We start from the raw sequence: 6,000 nt of genomic DNA, 5'->3' as shown, positions 1-6,000 counted from the left end.
TATACACTACTACTTTTTAATCACACTTTTTAAATGAGTGTGATTATATATATATTTTTTAATCACACATTCTAATTAAAGTGTGATTATTTATATTTTTTTAATCACACATTCTAATTAAAGTGTGATTATATATACCCTACTACTTTTTAATCACACTTTTTAAATAAGTATGATTATATATTTTTTTTTTCTAATTAAAATGTGATTATATATATATATATATATATATCTTTAATCACACATTCTAATGGAAGTAAATAAATAAATAAATAAGAAAAAAGCGCTAAAATGAAATTTTGGGCGCCAATATTTTTTCCCCAAAATTACTATTTTGATGGAACATCACAAGGTTTCAATCTCTCTCTCTCTATCTGATGATGATGAAGGCCAAATCAATTGCTAGGGTGATCATCTCATCTCTTCTCTTTGGTTGCTAGGGTTACTGAACCAATCGACTACTAGGTTTGCTTCTTCTCCTCCACTCTCTCCCTCTCACTCTCTCTCTCTTCTGAATCTAAAACTATTTTCCGAATCTTTGAAGCTATCTAATATCTATCTATGTTTTTCTCGCATAGCCCTAAAGTTGTTCAACATCAATCGGTTTAGGGTAAACGAAAGTTGCGACTCTTATTTTTGAATAGAGCTTCGATTCTTCTTCTTCTTCAACATAGCTTCGACTTGCAGCCCTAACAGGTTAGTTTCGACGTTTCTTCTTCTTCTTCTTCTTCTTCTTCTTCTTCTTCTCTATTAAATTTCACCCTGACAGCCCTAACAGGTTTCTGGACTGTTAAATTTCACCAATCGAAGCCAATTAGTTGTTCGCATTAGGCAGTACCAGTGAGATTTTACTTCATTCTTTCCAAATGACCTAAATATGAGCAAATAGCAAAATGAGGAATCAGTAAAAACCAAATTTTGAATCCTTTTTTTTTCTTCTATATTTTCTGAAATAATTTTTATCTTTTTTTTTTGTTCTATATTTTCGAGCGAATTTCTTAGAAACAGAGCATTTTAATGGACTATTTTAAACACTTGTCTGAGTTTCAAAAAACTCGTTTCATGAAAACATCGAAAACAATAAAGTTTTTATAACTGATTGTAATCTGTTCTGATTGTAATTGTTGCTTTATTCTTGCCATCACTACGCAATTGCGTATTATTTTTTTAATCTTATTATTTTATTAATCATCTTTGTTGAAATTAGCTGCTACTGTTTCTTCTTCTTTTTATTATTTTTTATTTTTATAAGTAATGATGAAATGGGTATCTGTTGTGGTGGATGATTGGTGTTTGTTGTAATGCCTCTTAAAAAAATTATTTTCAGTTATTTGACAATTTGTGATGACAAAGGTTTGAATTATGGAGAAAGCTATATCAATGGTGCTATGATGTATGCATATTATATATATCTATATATATTGGCAATAAAAGAAAAAATGGTTTATTAGGCTTTCATGAGATAATTGATAGTGAGGGTCTTGGTTAGTAATAACAGGGTAAAATTTATGTCCAGTGCTTTGACATAGTGTGAGATTGAAACACAAATTGTCCCAATCTAATATATCAAATCTAAAATTTAAACATTTTTTTTCCTAATATAGTTTCGATTGATATTCATGTTTTTGTTTGCTTCTGTTGATCAATGAAAAGGAGCCAAGCATATGAAGCTAATATCAAGCTATCCTCTGCCAACCTGCCATACTGCCACAGCTATAGGGCAATGTAAAAACAGATGATCAATGCTTTCCTCATTCATCTTAATGCATAATGCTAATTGCTAAGAGATCCATTTGAAGAACATAGTGCCTAATTGAAGTAGCAAGCCTCTAACAATGGGTGGCTGATACTTTAACTGAGATAATGAAAAATCATTTCAACTTGTTAGTTGGAAGTTTAGACGGTTCTTGAAAAAAGATAGTGAAAAAAATAAATAAATATCCCAAGAGTCAAGACAAAGAGATAAACCAAAATTTTCCCTCTCTTTGGCATTTCTTCTTTTAGATTGATACATCTGTCCACTTCAATGTGTTATACAATGCTGATTAGATTTTTTAGATTGTCTTTTTTATTCTTGAAATTTTATAATAGCAACGTGATGATAATCAAACTTTTACTATTTTAAGTCTTGAAATTTATTCAAATAAAATCTTATTATAAAAAGAAAATGATAGCATTCCGCTATCTAAAAAATATTCAGAAGTTATTGTAGTTCATTATTATTTTTTTAAAAAATGTTTGGCTTGTATGATAGGAGTGCGAGTTCATTATTTATTTATTTTTGATGGTTTGTTGTTTAAGACAACTTCATTGAATGCACAAATAGGATGAAGCAATACTAATTCAATCTGATTGACTACATAATATCAAAGGTAAACTCTTATTATTCGTCCATTTTAGTTCCATTTGAATATCAATACTAATTCCATCCTTGATCATCATGTTCAAATCCTTTCAGGTTATATCCATATCTATTTATCTAAAATGAGCTACTTGATTGATATCTTAGAATTGAGTTTGTATTTTGTAATATTGTTAATATATAATTGGACAAGATTTTTTTCTCCTCCTTCATGGATTCACACAGCAAGCATCATGTGTTCATGTAGGTCCCATCTTTTCCAAAAATAATGGTGGTCTCATTATTTTTTGAATATAGTGGGTCCTACATGTGCACATGGTGTTTGATTCTGTGCATTGACTTGGTTCTGCTCTTGGGTTCAATGCCTGTTTGTTACTGACTATACATTAAGATCATTTTTTTCCCCCTGTGAAATATGGCATAAAATTGGAGTAATGAAGGCATACAATTTGCATACTGGCATCATACTTGTCATTGATCATCCCTTTTTCTTGACATATATGTTCTTAGGATTAATATTTTTTTGCATTTACAAGGATATGGCAAAAGGTCACAATTAAATAAAGATCTTCAAAAAAAAAAAAATTTGAGAAAATATTTCCTTATTAATTAAGCCGAGTTACTAGCTTTGAGTGTAGTGAGTACTTGCTGGGCTTAGCTTGAATAAAGGTTGCCTTCCATTTTGTTTGTGATAGTATTAACTCATGCTTGGCATCTTTGATGCTTAACATATCAAATATCATTTTTTTGCAAGTGGGGTTTTATATCTAGTCTGAGTGGGGTCGGTCGGCTCTCTAGTGCGTTCGGTGCTCTAGCAAGCCCAAGCACTCGGTGAATGAGTCAAAATATGAAGAGTCTAAGGTATAGACTGAGGCAAGCTCATCTACTCAACCAGTCTGCTCAACAACAAGCACTGTGGCTTGGCACCCTCGAGTCCCAATTCGCCCAAATGAGCCCTTGTTCGACCATGGACCATCATACCTCATTTCCATAGGGTATGCCAAGGAGCGACCAGGAGCATCGCTCGACCAACATGCAACTCCTTAATTGATCTTAGAGATAGAGGGTCATTGATCAAATACTTGACACGTTGAGAGATATCGTAGCTACCATCTATGTAACTACGTTATGCCATGATACACCCTCCGAAGTATAATACCTAACTTTGCAGCACTCATGATACAACCTCTAAGGTCTGAATCATGTAAAGATAGGCCTGATACCTCTACTCTGTCCAGGCAAGGAGAACCAGGCACCTGTCCATTAGTGAGCTTGTTGGTTACGAAAACTATGCAGAAGAGTATAAATTTTAAAATTCAGATCTTAACTCGTGTTAATAATGTTCTAGATGGTGAATAGGTAGAATTGTTCCTTTGTAGCTCTTCTTGCAAGCCAAACTATGAAATAATGATAAAGATAAATTTTAGACTCTTCACCTAATCTCATAAGGATAAGAGTTATATATAATTGTGCTTATAGGTTTAGCATCTTTCATATTAAACATTTCAAGCGTCCATTCAATATACTTCACTCGTGACAACCACAACTGCTTAGCTTTCCTGTCACAAATTATTTATATTCCTAATAGTTTACGTGCATCTCCTAACTCTTACAGGTCAATTGTCTTGGATAATTCCTATTTCAGCTTGTTAATCATCTTCACATCATGTCCCGCTATTAAATGCCATCAACATAGAGTAGAAGGATTATGAAGTTGAATAAAATTCATATTGAGAAAATCACTTGATATGATGACTAAAGTTGTCCCTAAAGAGAAGTTTTTGTTCTGCACAAAGTGGCCGGTATGAGCTTCAATTACAATGTTACGTGGTGGTTTTCTCTCTATGGACTAGAGGGGGTGATTGTTGTGGGTCCAGCCCAGTGTTGTCAAAGTCGCGCCTAGGCGCACGCCTAGGCGCAAGGCGAGTCGAGGTGCACCATCTGCGCCTGTACAGGTACCAGGCGAGGCGGCTTGAGCCAGGCGAGCGCCTTAGCCGTGCCTTAAGCCAGGCGAGAGAGGCGCAAGGCCCTCGCCTAGGCGCGACTGAGCGTTTAATCTGTAGATCAGATCGAACGACTCAGATTCGACTCAGATGAAGCTTTCGAATGGCATAAAATCACAGAGGATCAGAACTCATGTACCATATCAGCTGGGTTTGAAGCTCCGACCAGTCGAGTTTGCCCTAACCAGTCGAGTTTGAAGCTTCGACAGTCGATTGACAACCTTCGAGCTTCGATCGACCTCCGACGAGCTTCGATCGACCTTCGACGAGCTCCGACGACCTCCATCGACCTTCGCCTTCGCCTTCTCTCTCTCTCACTTTGCCTGTTTCTCTCTTCTCTCTCTCTCTTCGACTCTGTTTCTATATATATGTATAGATATATGTATAGTATAAATTATAATTTATATTATATTATTATAACTTTTTATTTTTTATTTTTATTATATATTTTTATTTATGTTTTTATAAATTATATTTATATATATGATATGTTTTTATTTATATATTATATATATACCTTTATAAATTATATATATGTTTTAAAATAAATTATATATATGTTTCAAAATAAAAATATTTATAAAAAAAATTTTAAAATTTAAGAAATAAATAAAATACTATATATATTAAAAAAATTAATGATTTTTTTTCTTCTTCTCTTCTCTTCTTATTAAAAAAAAATTAATAATATACATATTAAATATTTACTTATGTTAAAAATTGTGCTATATTAATAAAATAAAATAAAACCCAAAACCATTTTCCAATTTGCACAACAAACCATATTTTATTCATCTCCGGGATTCACCCCGATCCACATTTTACACCACAACCACAAAAAAAAAAAACAAAAAAAAAAAACAAAAAAGACAAAAAAAACAAAAAAGACAAAAAAAAACCACACAAGATCACCATCACCACCACAACTGATTTGTTTTCTTTTCTGCCGACGGCCACCCACCGACCTACTCTGCCGCCGGTCTCTTCTTTTTGCCTCCGTCCTGGGCGGTCCTTGACGGTGCTGCCTCTGTGCTTCCTAATCCACCAAGCACATTCACTCCCCCTTGCTCCTCCACTGCAGCATATGGCGGACCTCCAAATCGGAACATCACGGTGGCCTTCCGCTTCAGCTCCTTGTTTTCCGCCTTTAGCACACTTATCTCTGCTCGCGCATCCTTATACATGCGCTGGAGCAGAGCCAGTTGAGCGTTTAAATGCTGCACCTCATTTGTCCTACTCTGCAGCCGGTGCGACAAGTTTGTGACCGCAGTCATGGTTTCCACACATGACTTCAATGTATACTGATTGGCTTCAATATCCGTTTGCCCTGCCATTTTTTGCTCCACAGACCGCATAGGAAAGTTCAACGGAGTAAAACCTGGGGCGCTTGGTTGAGGTTCACTGGCCACCACACCAGTTATCTCTCTTGTTGACTCGTTGAGGTCGGGAAAGAGAGTGAGCAGACCACGGGACGAGGAGGCCATGTTCTGGGTAGCTGGACGGGAAGAAGAGTCCATGTTATGGGTTGCAGAGTGTTTCAGAGAAAGGGTTGGTTACAGAGTATTTCCGAATGAAAGTGTTCAACGGTTTCAGCCTGGGCAACAGAGTGTTACAGAGTATTACAGAGTTTATCTC

At 35.0% G+C, this 6,000-nt stretch overlaps 1 long non-coding RNA gene across 1 annotated transcript; it reads left to right on the top strand.

Annotated features, from left to right (window-relative positions):
• The first annotated feature begins 332 nt into the window (after positions 1-332).
• On the top strand, positions 333-3,593 carry LOC145790596 (uncharacterized). Its single transcript, XR_014329453.1, has 3 exons — positions 333-465; positions 579-696; positions 2,327-3,593. It is a non-coding gene; the product is annotated as an uncharacterized LOC145790596 (long non-coding RNA).
• Positions 3,594-6,000: the final 2,407 nt, after the last annotated feature.

This window comes from Camellia sinensis, chromosome 5 (genome assembly GCF_055761805.1).
Source record: "Camellia sinensis isolate YWXY chromosome 5, ASM5576180v1, whole genome shotgun sequence".
Taxonomy (NCBI): Eukaryota; Viridiplantae; Streptophyta; class Magnoliopsida; order Ericales; family Theaceae; genus Camellia; species Camellia sinensis.
This window is presented reverse-complemented; position numbering and strand designations above follow the sequence as displayed.